This window comes from Zootoca vivipara, chromosome 12, assembly GCF_963506605.1.
Source record: "Zootoca vivipara chromosome 12, rZooViv1.1, whole genome shotgun sequence".
Classification (NCBI taxonomy): Eukaryota; Metazoa; Chordata; class Lepidosauria; order Squamata; family Lacertidae; genus Zootoca; species Zootoca vivipara.
In genome coordinates, this window is record NC_083287.1 from 49,157,897 (window position 1) to 49,179,866 (window position 21,970).

The following is a 21,970-nucleotide window of genomic DNA, read 5'->3' on the forward strand; positions in this document are numbered from 1 at the left end:
TGATGTGAGCTAGAAGCTGGAAAGAAGCAAGTAGAAGCCAGAGAGAGGGGGGGGGGAGGTATGTTTGATTTCTGTTCAAATCCAAGGCTGTGGCTATTAGAGAAACAATATCCTCTTGGGCTGCTAATGCTGTGAACCTCTCCACCATAGGGTCAGGCTGTATATATGTGTGTAAATAAACCATATATTATAAAGACACCACATTTTCCACTATCCCTTATTCCGAAGGAAACACAAACCCTGGGTAAGTGCCTGGAATCTCACACTATTCTGAGATTGGGGTGGTGTGCAACAGTATATTCCCAACCATAGGAATGGCGGGTGCTTCCTATCACCATGATCTCTTCCTAAAAATTTCATGCTGCTTCCATATTTTTCTCCTTTACATCTAAATTTCTACTCCGCAATCTTGTTCTAACCTTAATTACTTGGTTTACTGTTTACTCCAACTCGCAGCGATTGTTTTGCACTAAATAGTCTCCAGTCCTACGTCATGCTTTTGCATACTGCTCCTCTTTTGGTGTCTCCTGTGAGTCCGCTTTTCTGAAACTACTTTCAATATGTCATTATTCAAATCTGACAATTGCGACATACCCCTTTACTTTTGATTAATGTCAGCACTGTGTATTTAGTTATATAACGCTTGCATACCAAAATAGGTTCAAAGCAGTTTACATGTATAAAATCAAGTGTTCAATATCCGCACATAATTGAAATAGAGAATAAAGCAATTCCATCGAAACATAAAAAGATCTGTATTTAAAATATACAATAAAACAAGGCTGTGAAAAAGCATAACAATCAAAACATTAAATCAGAAAGCTCAGGTTCAGGGAAATACTTCACTTAGAAGGTGTGTCTTTGAGAGCCAATGGGTCCTCAGATATTTCAGCAATATTGATGCATTTGCTAATACTTATATGTGGTGCAATAGACTCTGCAGATTGAAATACTATTATCTCTTAACCTCTAGGATCACCAGCATTTCCCCTCCCCCTCCCCCTTTCAAACTGCCCTGTTTCTGTGCTTCTGATGGCAGCCTAATGCACAGAAACCTTTTTCCACCGTGGAGATAAATGGTGGGTAAAAACATTCACCTGCTAAATTTCTCTGCATGTGACTGCTGTTAAAGGTACAGGTTCAGGAATAATTTTCCTGTGAACAATATCCCATTTGACCCCCCCCCCAAACTTTCTTTACAGCAGCAGGAAAGTTTGCTGGGAGCTTGTTTGAGAAAACCATCATAGTATGGAAACAGGATCCTTGGATGTTTTCTTTTAGCATCCATATTTACATATGAGACTGTCCATCAGAACAATATTATTATTATTATTACTATTATTATTATTGTTATTATAAAACGGCTTAGACACAGGAAACTGAGATGCCTGGGAGATGGATAGCTTGCCCCTGCCTGTGTACTGTACTTATCACATCTTTCATTGGCTCAATAACTCTTCCTATTTTCTGGAGCGTGGCTGCATAAGATAGCCGGCAAGTCTGACAGTGGCGGAGAAACCATGATTTATAAGCCTTGCATCGCATATCCTTTGCAGCCTTTCTATGTTAGGCCTTGGGTTCCTCTGACAGAGAATAACACACCTGCTGTCTACATGCTCAGGTTGCAACCTGCAGATTTCCTCCTCTGCCTTTAAATCCACCCATACAGCAAAATGCTTAGCAGCTGTGGCTTGTATCCTTTACCTGACATTAGCTCCCTATATGTGTTGATGGGAGAAGAGGAAGATTTCAGAAATGGGGGGGACACTGGCAGCAGAAGCTACCTCAGCATCAGATGATGTAAAGGTAAAAAGTGAGCCCCTGGTCACAGCCCAGAAAGGCAAATTTAATTGGTTTGACCCGAAACCCCCCAGCTGAGATTCCATCACCCTTCACCAACTGGACATACTTTATGCTTTCTAATTTTCATACTTTATTTCCCATTGCTATAAGTACAGGCAATGACCATTTTACACTCATTCAATGTGTGTGTGGTCGTGTACACGCGCATTGCCGCGAACCAGGAAGTGACCGGGGGAAAGGGCAACAGCGGCCCTTTAAAAGTGTGGAAAGGGCAAAAACGGTGTGAAAACAGCACCTAGCAGTCCCACGACCCTTTGCAAGTATAATCCCCAAAGCCCTTGCACCAACCATTGAGGCCTGTGGAGAGTTGGAGTTTGAGAAAGGAGGTTTGGAGGGAACAACTGTGGTGGAGTTTGACATCTGGTAAGTGCTGTTGGTTTTTTAAAGGGTTTTTCTGGGGTTTCCAGAGGGTGTTCACAGGCTTTTTCTATGGGCGTCCCCAATATACGCGATTTCACTTAAACCCACGGTGCCTTGGAATGTAAGCCCCGTGTAAAATGGTCATTGCCTGTAGTTCCACAGAAACTGAAATGCTTCTGTCTCTTTGTATCTCCAAATATCTTAAGGGCTGTCACATGGAGGAGGAAGCATGCTTGTTTTCTTCTGCCCTGGAGGGCAGGACTCGAACCAATGGCTTAAAGTTGCAAGAAAGGAGATTCCGACTAAACATGAGGAAGAACTTTCTCAGTAAGAGCTGTTCAGCAGTGGAACAGACTCTCACGAGAGGTGGTGGACTTTCCTTCCTTGGAGGTTTCTAAGCAGAGATTGGATGGCCATCTGCATTTGATGCTTTAGCTGAGGTTCCTGTATTGCAGGGGGTTGGACTAGATGACCCTTGGGGTCCCTTCCCACTGTGATTCTATGTTTCTGTGCCTTTAACAGCAGAAATGAAGCAGGTGGAAGCTGAGTGCTGGGAGCAGGTTTACTTGCAGCATTTCTGTATGTCAGGCTGTTGTTAAGGCACAGGAACATAGCCAATATTTTTTTTTTAATGCAACAACCTGGCAGACAGAGTTGCTTGTTAAATCAGAGCTGGAACAGGCATCCTTGCAATTGGGGTAAGGGTTGCAACCCAGAGGTTTCTAGCTTTAAAGTGACATAGCAGCCCTGGCTGCCCCTGCCTACTCCTTTCCTAATGCTGATCTGTTGTCTGGCACATCTGGAGTAGATAAAGCTTGGGCAGAATGACTATGGCAGAACCTGGCGAGAGAATTGCCCTGCTTAAAGGTAATTTTAATGCTGTCTTGCAAACCCCCTGGTTGCAAAGTAGCAACTGCTTGATTTTATGGGAAAGTGTGTGTTTATGTATCTGTCCCTAGTAGGGAGTCCAAAGCAATTTTCCAGATAAAGAGTCCAAGGTTAGCTGGATTCCTTCAACAAAAGGTTAGGCCAGCTGTGTTTAGTAGGAAGACATACAACTACTACACACACACACACACACACACACACACACACAACATGAGAGAGAGAAACATCTATAAGACAACAATTTGTACTTTGACTTCTTGTTATTTGAACTGCCTGACCTTCAAACAGTAGCTGGAGGATGGTGACTTAACTCTTCCTTAGTGTCACATTACCAAGTGTGAGTGGAATGCAGAGAGGTTGTGAAGGTAATGGGGGAGGCAAGTTTCCTTTGCTTCCGTTTTGCCTGGTGTGTGTGAGAGAGGGAGAGGGAGAGGGAGACTGTTCTCTTCATTCCTTTCTCTGAAGCTTTATGGTGTGGGTGGTGTGTAAGTTTAAAATCTGCCATTTTAAAAAGGATGCCCAGTTCCAGGGGCTTTTTCTGCTATTGTAAATATTATTGTACATCTCCCTGGAACACTTTAATTAAAGGTGGTTGAGAATTTTTTAAACGTACTTTATTTATCTGGTCAAAGAGAGCAGATAAGCAGGCAGCAATAGCCAAGTGGAGGAACAGCAGAGCCACAAGGATCCAGGGGATAGAATTGGACCTCCTGCGGGGATGTAGGTCTTGGCAGGGACCCAGCAGTGCCAGCCCCTGCAGCCAGACTTGCAAAATGGTGCACAGAGCTAACAATGCAGTTAGAATTTTCAGTAAACTCAGCACAACTAAAAGCAGCAGCGCTAAATAAACGTGGAACTGCATAAAGCCCTCCAAAGTTGTAGTTGTTGTTGTCATGTCCGACTCTTCGTGACCCCGTGGACCAAAGCGCGCCAGGCACTCCTGTCTTCCACTTCCTCCCACAGTTTGGTCAGACTCATGTTGGTAGCTTCGAGAACACTGTCCAACCATCTCGTCCTCTGTCGTCCCCTTTTCCTTGTACCCTCAATCTTTCCCAACATCAGGGTCTTTTCCAGAAAGCTGTAGTGCCACCACCCAAAAGGCCCTGTTGTAGTAATCACCTGTTTTAATAGCCATTTGTCATGTGCGCATGAGAGAGCTCCACCAGCCCTGGAAAAAAAGCTGTAGAGTACCTGGAAGTGTGTCCTGGCTGCAGCCATAAAGTCAGAAAGCTAATGTGTAAGATGACCTTGCATTCCCACCCATCCCCCTTCTATCAGCCCAACCAAGTTTCTTGTGCATGCATTGGAAAACATTCTACCAATCATTTCACGTAAGATTTGATAGGGTTGTGTATGGGTGTTTTTTTTGTTTTAATACAGAGGGTGATTATAGTTTTCCCCCTTTGCATTTTCTGTGCCTTCAGAAATAGTTCCTTTTTCCTCTCCTTGTCTCTTCCTCTCATGCCTGACTCCATCCTTCCATTTCCCTCAACCTTTTTGCTGTGACCTCTGCTTTTCTAGCAACTGCCCATTCCTTTTCTCACTTAAAGAGATGAACACAGAATGTAAGAGAGCTTTTGGGTCTTTGATTTCATGGCAGCTCCTGGACCCTAGTGGTGAATCGCATGCTTTCCTCTGACATGCATAAATATATGCATTTATTACATACGCTCTTAAGCTTTTCAAGCTTCACCTGGAAGTGACTTTGCACACAAAAAAACACTTTGTGATTTCAAACATATTGTTTGTGGCCATATCACTGAAGAAAGGCTGGCTCTAGGCAAGTCATATTTGCCCCTGGTGTCTAAAGTCCTGCTTGTGCACCCATCCAATGGGCCTCCAAGGCTGCAGACTAAGTCAGAGTCCCAAGATTGGGCAATCTGCAAATATGGTCCATTCTCAGGCACAGGGTTTGGGAGAAGCAAGGTAAACAAGCAAACTCTTCACTGCTTTATTTTATTTTATTTTAATGACAATTAACTCCCAGTCACCATGCATTCGGAATGATGCCTCACATCTTTCTGATAACAGAGGCCAAGGACACGAGGTACAACCCTGCCCTCAAAAAACCTCCTCTTTCCACCACCTCTGCATATCCCAGAGTTCCACATGGAGACTGCAGCAGGAAAGGAAAGTACCTGAGCCTGAATCTGGCACTTCTTGGGAAGAAATTTGGTGCCTTGAGGGAAAGGGAGAATGTGTGCTGTCATTGTACTGTAGGCCCAGCATTCCAGTGTTCAGGTGGGCAAACATGATTTAGCAAGTTGTGCCAAGAAGTTTCTGTGACTCAGCCATGATATATTTACGCCCCAGTAAATATATCACAAAAGGGGATTTAGGAGCAGCTGCAAGCTCTTCTCCTTGGGCAGTGGCCAGTGTCTGACTTGCCATCGATTCCTTAAAAATAGCATTTTGCCCAGTCTGGTTTCAGAGGCCCTCGGCTAGCCACCACTTTCCTGAGGGAGATTGCTCCACACTCTAATGGATCTCAGTGGACCATAGCCAGCAATAAATGCTGAAATAAAACTCTCCGTTGACATTATAAATGCTGGTGTGAAAGCTGCTGCAGTTAGTGAAGGGCTGGCAGTTAAGTACGTCTGTCTGAAAACATCTTATGACTAGGGCTTCATAAATTTTTCACCAGGCACAGTAACTAAGTAGACATGGAATAAGAGGGACAATGATCCGAATGCTTCCTCTAGCAGCACAGTGGTCCATTTTTCCTTTGTTAGGGAGGTTGGCTTGCAGGACTCCAGGAGACTTTCCCAGGTCTTCTTACAATGACCCTGGATGGTAGATCAGTAGCCTCTCCAGATATAGGCCTGGGCCGAGAGACAGCAGCTTGTCTAAAGGCCAAAGGAGACATGACATGGGAGGTTGGGGGACATGGCATGGCAGGTCTCCAAATACTGGTACCAGTTGCTGGGAATCACACATTGGGAGAGTGGCTTTTGTGTTCGAATCCTGCATGTGGATTTCCCACAGGCATCTGCGTTGGCCAAAATGAGAACAGGATGCTGGGCTAGAGGGGAACTGAGCTGATCCAGGTTACTTAGGGTGCTTACAGACATGGATGATTTAGCATGGTTGGCATCCGTCTGCCTCAGGAGACAGTGGAGGAGTTTGCCTTTGGGGGTGAAGTTAAACTGTTGGAAGGTTATAGCGCCTGCTGTGGCTGTAGAGACCGATATGGGAGAGATGGGTTTTTTTGCAGCTGAGGCAAGTGAAGGCACCCGGTTGTGCTACTGCACATGCAGCATAGTGTTTCTTTTCTCTGTGTTCTTTCTAGCAGTCATTCCTCTTCTGCTATGGTTGCACAACCTGACTGACTGTTTCCAGGCAATGCCTGGTCATTGCTCCTCTGCTTTAAACAGGAAGTGCAGTAGCAACCTCATCTAGACCTCTTTTGGACCTCATCTAGCAACCTCATCTAGCAACCTCATCTAGACCTCTTTTTGGACCTCATCTAGCAACCTCTTTTGGAATAATAATATAATAATAATAATAATAATAATAATAATAATAATAATAATAATAAATTATTTATACCCCACCCATCTGGCTGGGTTTCCCCAGCCACTCTGGGCGGCTTCCAACCAAATATTAAAAACAATACAGCATCAAACATTAAAAACTTCCCTAAACAGGGCCTCCTTCAGTTGTCTTTTAAAAGTAAAATAGTTGCTTATTGCCTTGACATCTGCTGGGAGGGCGTTCCACAGGGTGGGCGCCACTACCGAGAAGGCCCTCTGCCTGGTTCCCTGTAACCTCACTTCTCACAGCGAGGGAACCGCCAGAAGGCCCTCGGCGCTGGATCTCAGTGTCCGGGCTGAACGATGGGGGTGGAGATGCTCCTTCAGGTATACAGGACCGAGGCTGTTTAGGGCTTTAAAGGTCAGTACCAACACTTTGAACTGTGCTCGGAAACGTACTGGGAGCCAGTGTAGATCTCTCAGGACCAGTGTTATGTGGTCCCAGCGGCCACTCCCAGTCACCAGTATAGCTGCCGCATTTTGGATTAATTGCAGTTTCCAGGTCACCTTCAAAGGTAGCCCCATGTAGAGCGCATTGCAGTAGTCCAAGCGGGAGGTAACCAGAGCATGCACCACTCTGGCGAGACAATCTGTGGGCAGGTAGGGTCTCAGCCTGCGTACCAGATGAAGCTGGTAGACAGCCGCCCTGGACACAGAATTAACCTGTGCCTCCATGGACAGCTGCGCACCTGGTCCTTCAGGGGCACAGTGACCCCATTCAGGACCAGGGAGTCCCCCACACCCGCCGCCCCATCCCCCCAAAACAGTACTTCTGTCTTGTCAGGATTCAACCTCAATCTGTTAGCCGCCATCCATCCTCCAACCGCCTCCAGGCACTCACACAGGACCTTCACCCGCCTTCATTGGTTCTGATTTAAAAGAGAGGTAGAGCTGGGTGTCATCTGCATACTGATGAACACCCAGCCCAAACCCCCTGATGATCTCTCCCAGCGGCTTCATGGGGGAGAGAACAGAACCCTGAGGCACCCCACAAGTGAGACCCAGGGGTCTGAGCACTCATCCCCCAACACCACTTTCTGGACACGGCCCCAGAGAAAGGAGCGGAACCACTGTATAACAGTGCCCCCAGCTCCCAGCCCCTCTAGACAGTCCAGAAGGATGTTATGGTCAATGGTGTCAAAGGCCGCTGAGAGATCCAGCAGAACTAGGAAACAGCTCTCACTTTTGTCCCTAGCTCTCCGGAGATAATTGACCAGCACGGCCAAGGCAGTTTCAGAATACAAATAGCATTCTGTTGTGATCAGCCCACGTTTTCCCAGTCCAAATGTTTTTTGGGAGGGGCATCACTTAGACCATGCTGGGGCGGGGCAAGAAGGTGCAGTGCTCTTTCCCCCACTGCTGCCCTCCAAACAGAACAGCTTAGTTTATGAACAACTTGGATTAAGAATGCTGCAAACCCGGAAGTAGGTGTTTTGGTTTGTGAACTTTGCCTTGTAAGAACAGGTTTCACTTCCTGTTGAGTGTCTTCCATTTGTAAATTGAGTCCCCTGCTGCTATGGGAAAGCACGCCTTGGTTTAAGAACGGACTTCCAGAACAGATTAAGTTCGTAAACCAAGGTACCACTGTACAGTCTTTTCAGGCCACTGTTGGTCTGTATAGGCTGGAACAATTGTGTGATGGTTCATCTACACCTGAGGAAATTGCATAGCTGTTCCATCATGTAAAGAGAACAAACAGATTTTCTGAACTCTGGAGGAAATAAAGAAGCTGAACAGGGAAAAGATGGGAGGAGGATGCTTTTATCACTACAGATCCCTCTGAAAATTAGAGTGAAGGAAGTGTGACTTCCATAGGTAAAAATGCTCAGTGTAGAAGCTGCCCTTAAGAGTTTATGACAGAGGTCTTGCTGATTCAAAGCTTACTGTTTTAGACTGCAGTCCTCAGCCCCCTTACCTCATAGTAAGCCCCATTGAATTCAGTATGACTTACTTCAAAGTAGGTATGGTTATGATTGCTCTGTTACTAAGCCACATGGAGAATGAAGTTCCTGGGGTTTTTTTTAATGTGCATTATCCCATTCCACAGATGATGTCGTGTACTGAGAATGAAATGGTGGCTTTGCCTACGTTGTCCAGTAATATTTGCTTTCACTGCCTGATTCTGCTCAATGGGAACTGCTCTCTGTCCATACTCAATGCCACCCCAGCTAAGCCATTGGGAAGCAGGAGGCATAAGATTGTTTTAAAAACAGTCTGCATTTTACAAAAAAACAAAAACAAAAACCTGCAACGGGCTAGGTTTGGCCCTTGGAAAAGAGATGCTTTGGGGCAGCTGAGTCATAATAATATTGGAGAACGTCTCGGCAGTGGGTTGGAAAATGTTTCCTCTGCGTTAAATGACTGATGTGAACTCAAAATAGTTATTATTTCAGATTCATCACTGTCATGTTTTCAGTTGGAACTGAGGGCAAGGATAAAATCAACCTGTTGATAATTTTGATTGTTTTGCACTAGGGATGTGGCCTTGCTCTGCAGTCCTTTAGTCACTTATAGCAGCCTGGCTGAATGTGTGTCCTTTGGCCAAGTGCTGCTTCTGCATAATCCCGATTCACTCCAGTGATGCTTAAATAACGCTTCACTGATCATTTCCTTAAAATGAGATGTGTCCATACGTGGTTTGACGGTAGTATACAACACACTTTGGAACATGGGCAGGTTGTCTGCACCACAAATGGATATAATTGTTTTAACCAGCGTGGCACCTTAGGGTGAAGGGTGGGTAATTAACATAATAACTGAACTGTCAGGGCTCCGTCCAAGGACTCATGGAAATTTTAGTTTAGTAATGCTCTTTGGAAATGGTCTTTAATCCCTAGTCCTCACAGAACCAGAGGTTTCTCCCTCTCCTCCCACTTTGCCACCTACTGTATGTGAAATTTGATAGAGGGCTCTATGTGGAGATAGGGTTGCAAGTAACCCACCCTTGATCTAGGGTGAGATTCACAGTGACCAAAGAGAAGGCCTGGAATGGAGGTGTTTGTTTTGGAATGCCCTCGCAGCACTCAGCTTCCACCTGCTTCATTTCTGCTATTAAAGGCACAGAAATGTAGAATCATAGTGGGAAGGGACTATGGTAATTTATTTATTTTAATGTATTTTTGCACACTGTCTTGTGATGTTTACATGGAAGGCGGTATATAAATGGTTTTAATTAATAAGTAAATTCTGGCTACTCAAACAGTACTTTTGGCTGTCATACAGATAATCGTGTGCACTGTTAACTCACCTTTTGTCAAACCTCAGAACTGCACAGGCGTTATATAAGCCACAAGAGAGAGTTTGTACTTTACTGAATGACATTTTACGGCCGCATGCTGCAAAATAAACTATGGGAGAACTAATCTGTTCAGGGATCCCTTTAGAACAAGGAGTCTCACGTCCTGCAGTATGTCTGCTAAATAAATGAAACAGATGGCCATTTTCCTCCCGCAAGTTGCAGAGTGAAAGGAAAAACTCTCTGCCAGCCTCCTAAACTGGATTACACAATTAATTGTAATTTACCGTATATCACTTGAATCAGTTATGTTTCTACAAAGCATGTCTCCAGTTACAATTTTTGTGATGGGGGAAATGGAAGTTCCATTCTCTTCCTCATTAGCTCCATTGCTTTATGCTGCCGAGAAGCCATTAACATCAGCTCTGCCTGGTTTACTCCTTTGGCAGATTTGCAATTAACTTAGTTCTGGCTAGGGCCTGCAGTGCTGCCTTAGGCCAGCCACTGGGATGGACAGCTGATTCATTTCTCAAGGGGAAAGTGGAATGGCACTTCTCATGACTGACTGACGTGCTTTTTTCAGGCTCATAATAAACCAAAAGGTAAAGAGGATCTTAAATGCATGTGTCCTAAATGTCGGTGATTTGTAACATTTCTTGACTGTTTTGCAATGGATATGCAATGGAAAAAGTTCAAGATTATGTGTACCCTTCCTCTGCTCTTCCAGCCCAAGACTCTGGTTCTTCTTCTTCTTCTTCTTCTTCTTCTTCTTCTTCTTCTTCTTCTTCTTCTTCTTCTTCTTCTTCTTCTTCTTCTTCTTCTTCTTCTTCTTCTTCTTCTTCTTCCCATGCCTGCTACATCCTGAAGACAACCTCAAGACTTAAATAAGCCTTGCACAATAAGATTAAATACAAGGCATGTCATTTGCCAGGCTGATTAAGATGGGAAGAAGGAGGTTGCTGCTACCGCTGAGTGGCTGAATCACTGCAAGGCCCGGAAGCTGGCAGCTTTGGTGCCAATGAGTGCAAAGATAACTCCACCTATCCAGCTCACCTGGGCAATGCAACCATTAGTCATTTTCTTTGCCATTTGAGCAGAAGAGCCACCCTTGCTTTGTCTCCATCTCTTGACATTACTGGAGCAAAACCAATAGTGCCAGATGATCCAAGAATAAGTATTGTTGTTGTTGTTTAGTCGTGTCCGACTCTTCATGACCCCATGGACCAGTGCACGCCAGGCACTCCTTTCTTGCACTGCCCCCCGCAGTTTGGTCAGACTCATGTTTGTAGTTTCGAGAACACTGTCCAACCATCTCGTCCTCTGTGTTCCCCTTCTCCTAGTGCCCTCAATCTTTCCCAACATCAGGGTCTTTTCCAGGGAGTCTTCTCTTCTCATGAGGTGGCCAAAGTATTGGAGCCTCAGCTTCACGATTATATTCTCAATTTAACTTGAAACACATACTGTATATTCCTACACAGTAGGATGGGGTTTGAGGCTTGCACGGTTTGAGTTGGAAGCACCGTGGTTTAGACATAACCATTTCAGAGAGAAGTACTGGAAGCATGTGCAAAAGCTATAAATTGTGGCATGTTTCATTCACAGATGGTGGGAAAAGTTCCATTTGTAACTATATGTGCATTCAAGATTGGTGTACCTTGATTTGCATTTAGATAGGAATTCCTTCTCATTGGACTTTAGTCTGTTAAGCTTTTTTTAAAAAAATGTAGGTGTGTGTGTTCTTAAGAAACACTGGGAGGGAAATTAAAAACTAGTATGACATTCTTAGTTACAGAGACATATTTAGAGCATAATGCTGAACCCATTAGTTTATTGGCTTCTGTGTTTTTGGTGGAAACAAAGGTTTTTTGAAAGAAGTGTTTTGTGTATCAAGGAAGGTCAACTGTTAATAAAGGGCACCCATGGCTCTTCTTGAAGTGCTTGAGTAACTCTCTGTCATGCAGTTCTGGCTTTAAAACAAGATTCTTGAGCCTCTACCCAGCCACAGCAGATTAATATGTAACCACTGGAATTACTCAAAACACCATTTGCTTGGGTGCATTCTGTATGTTATAAATGAAAGTCATTTTGCCTGTTGAGACGCCAACTTTTCCTTTCCTTGAAAAGCAAGAATATTACACAAACAGGATACAACTGATATCAGTATATAGAGCCCATTATTTTGTCATTTTTTTCTCTACTGAAAGGGAGCACTTAATTGTTGCATTTGAGGTACTTAGATGTTGCTGGTTTGAGATGCCTTAATTTTTAGGTAGACCTAGTGTTTTAAAACTGCCACATTGAAAATGCAGATACTAATGTAGGCAGTACGATAAACATTGTATGAGTGAGTTTGCTGTACAAGTGTGCAACCTGGTATGTGGTGCAGAACTTCCTTCCTGAGGAAGAACTTGGTGACATAAAGGTGGATTTGCTGATGGCTTAGATTAGAACAGGATCTAGGTAGGACTTTTGTAGTCTGCAGTTCTGGCTTCTCTGCCATGCACACATTCCTTTTCTCTTTAAATGGCTGCAATATATGCTCCTGCTAGCTGTCAGAACCCCAGTTCACAATGAATAGTTATGATGGGCAACTTGAATTAGAGAAAGTTGGCAGCAATACTTGTGAGAATCAGAATTTTGGGTTTGCATTACAGCTTCAGCTGAAAGAAATTTGGATTGGCATTTGAGAGTCAATATTAAACTAAGATTTTGTTTTGTTGGAGGAAAAACAACTTAGCACGTTTGGGTGACATCCATGGCTTTGGATTTGCAAAACCTTTCCTCCTCCCCCCTACCCTGAGTGAGTTTTCAGTCTCCTTGTGGTGAGCTCTGTATGGGAAAGTCTTCAGAAGTTCTGGCTTTATGGGGCTTGTATTGGATCGTGCCTCAAGCTTGTTTTGACCCTGATGTACATGGAACTTGCTGCAGGTTATGTGCAGAAGCAGCACTTTCAGTGGGGGGAAAGCAGCACAAATTCATCCTTTTCCCATCTTATTTTGTTCTATAGCTAGGATGTTCTTGTGTGCTGTTTGTTTGTTTGTTAGTTCAGTGCAATAAAGTAAAATTCTGTTTTGGACAGATAATTTGCAAATTGTTTGCAAAATGTGCAATGAAGATATGCTATGCTATCAAAGCTTGATCTTTTGCCAATGACTAACCATGCAGTGAATAATCCTACAAGGACTTATCTGCACTATAGTCTTAGACAGGTTTAGCTTGTCTTTCTCTTTCTAAAGACTCTTGTGAAGAAGGCTAGCTATCACTTTCAGAGAATAAATGGCATTGTCATAAATATTATGATTCCCAAGATTCTTTGGGGAGAACTTTATAAGTTTGTATAAGTTTTATTTCCATGGGCAGAGGTATGCTACATTGTGTATTGGTACACAATTAAAAGACTTTGCAGGATGGAGTACTTTGGATTCTATTTCCTACTCAAAAGCTTAGCAGTATTTGGGATAAAAGCCAGGGCCTTCAAGTTAGTTGAATTGCAGCTCATATTCTTCCATTACAGAAGCACTTTAATTTTATTCTGATCCATATTTTATTACTTCAAACAGCCCTTGGGTGGGGGTTAGTATTATTGTGTGGTGATTTTGCCTGGATCAGCATTTTGATTGCAAACACCCAGTTGTAATAACTCCACCATAAAAGCAGTCTTGCTCCAAAAGAAAGCACAGAAGAGAAACAGCACTGAACTATTTTTATCCTAGGCATATAATGAATGCATTTTGTAAAATGCATTTGGTGCAAAACAATTAGATTTTCATATTTCATATAGCAACTCAGCTATCCATAGCTCTAACATGAGTATTGTGATAATGAAAATTCTGGCTTAGACTGTTATTTCTTTAACACTTTTTGTTTGGCACTTCAGTATGTTGGCAACATTGTATTCAAAGTCTGCTCCTAAAATTACCAGTACATGTATTTTAAAAATCAGAGTGGCCTAAATGTGCTCTGGAAGTCCTCGACAGAGAAATCCAGGAAATGGAGAATGCCTTATCAGTGTAATGAGAGCTGCAACCCTTGACAAACAACACAACTTGAAGGCAGGTACCAAGAAACTGTCTCCTCACTGGCAACAAAATGCAGATCAATTGCACAAGGTCAGTGAAACCATTAATGCAGCGAGTGAAATATATATATATATCTCAAGGTTATCGGAGAGCATGAAAGTAATCCAAATAGGTTTGGCATGAGAATGGATAACTTGGTCTGACTCTTAGGCCCAGTGACTCCCTTAAGGATTAGCGGAAGTGTCTCATAGTACTCTTAGTATGCACTAGGCCTGCACCACATGTGGCCCAGTCTGCTGAAGTCAATGTGCTACAGGAATTGTCAAGCACCAGCTTTTGCTGCGTTATGCAGGCTGCAGTCAACCTGAGGAATCGCATGTTGTGCAGGCTCATTGCACATATAATGTAGCAAGTGCACACAACACACTGGTCCACACAAGGGCAGGATCCCAAAATGAATGCACGATTCAGTCACAGTTTCAGAAACCAGAGCCAATTCAGTGTTGCTCCAACCACTTGCAAGCTTTAACAAGGCTTAAGGTGGCCCCTCAAACAAATCTTCATCCACCTTCAAAAGCAAAGTCATGCTCCCTCTCCCATCACATTCTCATGCGGGTCCCTTCTCCAGTCTTCAGCGTGGCTGGAAGTGGGGAAGCAGAGAAAAATGTCCTTTCTTCCCTTGCACCCTGCATTCAAACTCCGGATTCGCCCCCCCCCTGCCCCCACCTCACTCTGAGATTGCATAGATCTTTCTGGTGCTGCCTTAACTGAAGGGAATACAAACAGCACCACTGGATTTGTTTTGGGTTTTGCTTTGCTTTTCAGATCTTCCCATAGTTGAGGAAATCTAACTTCACTCAACAATAAATGATGACTGGGTTCTGGTTGAGGGCATTGCCCAGAAATCTTGGACTCAAGTTCACAGTCCAGTCCGGTGTGGACAAGTCCCTCTTTGCTTAACAGGTGCAAATAGGAAGCATCCTGAGAGACAGCTGGAGATCTGGAGACTGCTGGTGGCATCCTGGCAACATAATTCAGTGATAGAGCACATATTTGCTATGCAGAGCCTCCCAGGTTCAATCCATGGCACCTCCACATAAGACTGGTAAAGACCCCTTCCCAAAAGCCCCAGAGAGCCCACTGCTCATCAGTAGACCATACTGAGCTAGATGAGGCCAATGGCAAGGCTTCTCAATATATTCCACAGTTTGTGGAACAGAGAGCCAGTTTGGTGTAGTGGTTAAGAACGGTAGTCTCGTAATCTGGGGAACCGGGTTCGTGTCTTCGCTCCTCCACATGCAGCTGCTGGGTGACCTTGGGCTAGTCACACTTCTTTGAAGTCTCTCAGCCCCACTCACCTCACAGAGTGTTTGTTGTGGGGGGGGGGGGAGAAAGGAGATTGTTAGCCGCTTTGAGACTCCTTCGGGTAGTGATAAAGCGGGATATCAAATCCAAACTCTTCTTCTTCTTGTCAGATTGCATATGCCTAGGAAAAGTACGTAGCATTCTGTATATATACTATGCTGACCAAGGAACATAACTAGGAAGTGTTTGGGTGGGTGTGATTATTGGTCTGTTGTGGTGAGGCAGCGAATTGATCTTGGAATATGAATGTACTGTATTACGGTAGTATGTTATCGTGCAAGTCCACAGTAGGAGATCCAAGAACATCTGCATGCAGCCTTGGGTGTTTTGGTGTTGCTTGCATTAATACTGAGCCGATGAAACTTTTATGGTGTGCCCAGTAGAAGCAGCAACTGGAATTTCACCTGCATGGCTTTAAGTTGTGATGTTATGACTATTTTCAGCAAGAATTTTTAAAAATCCAAATCCAAGTTAGTCATTTGACAATGAATCTTACGAGGCTTTTCAAAAATGCAGAACAGGAACATATATGATAAATACTTCTTCCCTGCAGGTTTAAGCTACCACCTCCTTTTGCTTTAAAAGAGTGGCTTTTGACAGGTGTACCTCCCAGTTCATGTCTTGCAAAGAGTAATAGCTTCTTCTGCAATCATGGTGCTGCTTGAAGTTCACTTTCAAGTCCTTTTCATTCATTTGTTTATTACGGTTATAGACCAGCTTGAAAGGCACATCTAGGACAGGTTTCACAAGAATAAAATATGCATTTAAAACAGCATACAGCAAACAGCTTAAGAATTAAAATTACGGTGAAATTTAGACACGTGAAATTTAAAGTTTGAGATACCATACAGATTGGCCCTATCACCCTGGAGGCTCACTTCAACTGTTTTCCCAGCAGACTAATTTGTTCTGGGAGGAAGGTCTGCGCCTACAAATCTGCGCACAGAATCTGGAGACCATCCAGGTCGTCTTTTGATCTTTGCCTAAGAGGAGAGCATTAAGTTTAGGCTTATCCAGAAGGTCAGCAAGCCTCTCCAGTTGGGGGAGGGGCAATGGTTTCTCTGCATACCTCATCATAAAAGGGGCATCTAAAAAACAAATGTTCGGAGCTTCCTATTTCTCCTAGTGGGCAGGCACAAAGTCTCTGGGCACATGGGACTTTCCCAAAAGATCCTTCCAAAACCGGCGAGGGCAATGCCAAACTTCGTGTGAGATGAGAGTAAAGGCCCTTCTTGTGTTTCTGGATTCAAGGAAATACTGTAGAGGTATGCTGCCGGGGTCACTTTCAACTCATTATTCTGCCACAAATGATGCTGGAAGGACTTGGCATCTGGCGTTAATAGCATACCTGTGTGGGATTGGCGAGCACTAGAATGACTTGCAGATTTATTTCTGCAAGCACGAATTGCTGAGTCGGCCTGGGATCTTTTATAGGTTTCCTATTTCCCTCCCTTGGGCTTTCTGAAACTGGTCACTTTTTGGGATTGGGATACTGAAGTTAGATGGGCCATTGCTCTGCTCTGGTCTTGTCAGTTGCAATTATATTCTGATGCTTGGGAGGAATGCCTAACATCTCTTTTGTTTTTAATTAACATTCTGTTACGTTCCCAATTTAGGGACTTGCTGGGCTTTGGTAGTTCCTGTCCTGTGCGCTGACTTCAAGAAAAGTCTGTATTCTCTGCATGGCCACTATGGCTCCTTTTGAAGTGCCGCATTGTGCATCCAGGGGCATTCCTAAGCCGCAGTGGCATTTGCTGCCACAGCACAGCAGGAGAGAGAGAACTGTTTCCGAGGAAAATGAATACTCTCATTGAAGTTCAGTGGCTGGTGGCAGACAGAAGCCTCGGGGAGCATCTGAGCCCTGCAGGAAATTGCTGGCTCTGTCTCTCTCTAAGGAAAAACACTTAAGTAACCGTGTAACAACAGTTATGACCCTTAAGATCCAAACTGACAGCTGGCAGGCAAAAGATGAAGGGGTTAGGTCTGGAAGATGTGAAATTGAAGGAACCTTTCAGGAGAGATTTCAGTCACCCTGGCAAACCTAATCTCCTGCACCATGTGTTTGGTTGCTTATGTTGTTGAAACACTACACTTGAAAACCATGTTTTGGGGTGTGAAGATAAAAAGGGGATCTCTTAAGGCTGCTGTATCTGCCCAATGAGCTTCAAAGGACAAGTATTGGGTTGGGATGGAATCTCTGCATAAATCAAGTGTGTCCAGAGTGTCTTCTAAAAGGTAGAAACATATTAAGAGTCATGTTTATTCTTAAAGCAACTGTTACCTTGCCTGAAAAGTCAATAAACCTGCTCTTCTTTTTATACTTATAGAACATAGAAATTAGATCACTGGCCACTGTGCATTGGTGAAAAGCCTTGTTTTGCATAAGGCTGAACACTGCTTGCAGCAAGTTCCTAAACATAGAATCAGGGTTGGAAGGGACCGCAAGGATCATCTTGTCGAACCTTCTGCAATGCAGGAATAAGCAGCTGTCCCTTACAGGGATCAAACCTGCAACCTTGGCATTATCAGCACCGTGGTCTAACCAATTGAGCTATCCAGGCTATGTGAAATGAGTTCTGTGAAACTTGCTCCACAAGAATTGCTGCTTTACATGCCTATCATTTATTCAGCTGATCTGCACCATGGTTTTTTTTGCAGCCCCTGCCTTGAATTATTTCAGTGGAGGAAAGCTACTTCCGAGTATGCTTGTGTTAGGCTTGCAGATTTAGTCATTTCAAGTAACTCATGATTTTATCAAATGATATTTAGTACACTAAGCATGTGCATTAGAGCAGCAATCCCAGAAAAACAGATAGAGTACAGAGTGCATGTGGACCTGTTCTGTGTGTAGAACAAATTTCAAAGTATGAGACTACTGTTACTCTGGATTCAGAACCTGAGAGTATGTGATGATAATACTGAAGTAATAGTCTCTGAATTTTGCTCCCTGAGACAATTCTACATAGACAAAGGGAGCTGTGCATTTTTCTTCAACATGGTTCTGGTTGCAGATACAATATTGCCTTGTGAAAGGACATGAATGATGCCGTGGGCTGAATAAGGATTGAGTGAGACTATAAATATTTTGGAAGAATTTGGAAATGGGTGATTGATGGAAGCAGCAACTCTCCAGGCATATTTGAGGTAACTGACTAATAGTCAGTGACTATGGAAGAGTAAGATGGGTGAATTGACGTGTCAAATTTTATATACAAGTAGAAACATTATGTAGTCGTTCTGGTGACATTAGCTCCATAGTTATGGTGCACTTTCGTCTAACCTAGGGGTCAGCAAACTTTTTCAGCAGGGGGCTGGTCCACTGTTCGTCAGACCTTGTGGGGGGCAGACTATATTTTGAAGTGGGGGAAATGAACAAATTCCTATGCCCCACAAATAACCCAGAGATGCATCTTATATATATAAAAATGTAAAAATGGTGAAAGTGTGGACTCCACTTTTCTCCATAACCGCTTGACCAATCGTCCTGAAATTTGGACACAATGATCCATGCCACTCCCCAAGTGTTTGCAGAAAAAAATCCCTCAAATCTCACACCTGCGCAGGTAGAAACCTGATTTTCCACCAAGTAAAACAGTGCCCTCAAGTGGAATTCCTCCCACAGTACACCCCTCCCGTCCTGTTAAATCTACACCACGCCCACAAACCAAATAATGACATCATCAACCAAGCAACTGAAACCACCAAGACCCCTAGGCCCTGCCAGGCTGCTAGGCCCCCACTAGGCCCGGGGGAGGGGAGAGGGCGAGCGCCCGGATCGCAGGTCGCAGCACGGTCTTTGTTTTATGTAGGCCCCTACCAGGCCGCCAGGCCCCCACTAGGCCCGGGGGGGGGGGGAGAGGGCAACCACATGGATCGCAGGATGCAGCATGGCCTTTGTTTTATGTAGGCCCCCAGGCCCCCACTAGGCCTGGGGGGGATCACCCACAGCAACGCACTTGGGGGCATGGCAAGGGGTTTTTACTTTAAAATTTTGCACCACTACCCCCCAAAATCCCCCACCAAATAACCACAAGACAAAAATAAATACCATCCTTCAAAATGGCATGAGATACGCCGGTCACGGAGGGGGGGGGACACAAACAGAATAGATCATGGATCGGGACACGGTGGGGGCAGTCACAGGAATTAGCCACAACAACGCGCCACACCCACAAACCCCGCCTCCGCAACGAGATCCTGTAAAACAGGGGGACTCTGAGGCTCAGGGGGATCTGAAGGGGGCCTATTACCCTCCATTTGACAGACTAACGCACAGCAACGCGTGCAGGGCCAGCTAGTTTTAAATAAAAGCACACGTTCTACTCATGTAAAAACACCAGGCAGGCCCCACAAATAACCCAGAGATGCCTTTTAAATAAAAGGGCACATTCTACTCATGTAAAAACACGCTGATTCCCGGACCATCCGTGGGCTGGATTTAGAAGGCGATTGGGCCGCATCCGGCCCCTGGGCCTTAGTTTGCCTACCCATAGTCTAACCCTAGCATAAGCACCCTCTGGATGCAGTCAAAGACCTTTATATTTAGGCAAGGATTTGGTTAAGACTTTGTGTGGTTATGCTGAGATGTGTGATTTAAACTTATTTAAATTTAGAATCCTTATGTTAAGCATATCTACTTATGCTGAAAGCCTGAGTTTGGCAGTGGATAATATAACCTCAAAAATAAACTCTGTGCACTTACAAAAGATGAGTAATGTTCTGAATTTTTCCTGTGCTCCTGAAAATTCTGCCTGTTGAAAACCAACTTCAATAATAGGAAAGCATGAAATTACATAATGTGCCATATTCTTACAAGATATAAATCTAATTTGTAGTTATTGTGCAAATCCCGTTCAGGTAAATAAAATCTACTCTGAACCAGACTTTCTTACAAGCTTTCCATTTTTATTTTGCTCTAATTGCTTAAATTAGATTGGGCCTATACCCAGCTATAAGACTTGTTTGGCTAAGCATGTTAATCCACGCACCCTCCAAGAAAAAGCAGATAAAGTATGAATAATGCACTTGTAAAGTGCAGAATCCACCTTTTAGGAGCTGTTCATTGCAGTCAGAGATACCTAATCCTTTCAGCATCTCTGCTAAACATTAAGGGGGAACGGCATATGCACTCTTGGGAAGTGGGGGAGCCAGGGACGGAAACAGGAGAACCAATACCTCTTAAAGTGAGGGACATGAGAAGTTTTAAGCAAGTTACAGTAAATGTACCCACAAGTGGCTGAAAAAGATAAGAACATATGCATCTGTTGTGTGGATATAAATTTGCTTCTTAAGCCAAGGGTGGAGAGCCTGTGGCCCTCTAGATGTTGCTGGACTTCCCCATCACCACTAGCCAGCACGGCCAATGATCAGGATGCAGTGACCAATACCTGGAGGGCCAATACCTGGAGGGCCTTCCTGCCTTAAGTACTCTGCTGGGAGGTTGAAGACTAACAAAAAGTGCACAGGTATGGTGGAATCTGTTCAGTGGTGATGAGTACTGAATGGGGAGGTTGTTGGAAATACATCTCCGTCTCATTCTTCTTGTGCAATTGGAGGGTGAACTGAAAAAGACGAGCAAGGCTGCGCACCAGATAATGGGAATACTGCACGATGTGTGGGCGCATACTGAAGGGTGGTGGTGAAAAACAAAGGCAGGTGGGATAGGATGCCCTGTATGCAACGATGGGGCATTGTAGTACTAGGCTTGCCAGACTGTGGAGTCACTGACACATCTGTAGAAACCACTGGTGCATCCTGCCCTGTGAGGAGAGAAACTAACATCTGGATCATATTGCGGATAAACTAAGGCCCATACAAATCTAAGTCCATTCTTACTGTGGCGCAATGGGTCGGTGTACCTGGCTGTTAGCCAGAAGCTTGGCAGTTCAAGCCCACCCACCCGGGGACAGCTGTGGGCAGGATTCCTGCATTGCAGGGGGTTGGACTAGATGACCCTCGGGATCCCTGCTTTCTGCGATTCTGTGTGCCGTGAATGGCAGGGGGAGACAAGAACATGAAGCTTCTCCCCTGCACCAGAGCAGTGGTTCATCCTGTTTACCGTGCAGGTGAATGCACACTGGACAATACCAACAGCAGCTGGAGGGGGTGGGGTGCGTGGGGAAGAAGCGTCTCCTCTCCTACCTCCGCCTCTTAAGTCTAATATGGAATCCTGCGGGCCTGATCTCTTAACGGCGGCGTAGCAGTGGGGAGGAGGACAGTAGGCGTCTTATTTCCCTAGCAAAATAGGAAATTTTCCGCCGGCCGGCCGGCCAGCCAGACCCGCCCCCTTCTCTCCCTCTTTCCGAAATGCTAGGTGGTAGCTGCCCGCTTCTCCCGAGGGGCAGTAGCGCGGCGTGGGATGTTCCACTGCGCTTTCCCGAAATAGGGGTGTGTAAAGGTGGCGGTTGAAACGCGCCAACGTTCTGCTGGCGGCCGTTGGCCGCTTAACGTCCGCCCTTCGCACCTCAGCCCAGGGAGAGGGGATGCCGCCCTTGCTGAGGGGGAAGCCAGACCGCGCCGCGGCTTACCGAGTCCCTGAAAGGGGCGGGAAGAGCTCTCGGTATATCGCCGGGCCTTGGCAAGACTGCGAAGGGGTTAATGGGCTGTTGGGGGGGGGGAGTGAGAGAGAGAAAGGGCGGCCGAGCCCTCCCGCCCGTCGGCTCCTCCCCTCGGCCAGTCCCCTTCCTCGGAGCGTGCGGGAGGCATCG

At 44.8% G+C, this 21,970-nt stretch overlaps 1 protein-coding gene across 2 annotated transcripts in view; it reads left to right on the plus strand.

Moving 5' to 3' along the window:
* The window catches only part of PRKAG2 (protein kinase AMP-activated non-catalytic subunit gamma 2), a 213,966-nt gene that overhangs the window by 131,036 nt on the left and 60,960 nt on the right, over nt 1-21,970 (plus strand). The window lies entirely within an intron of this gene.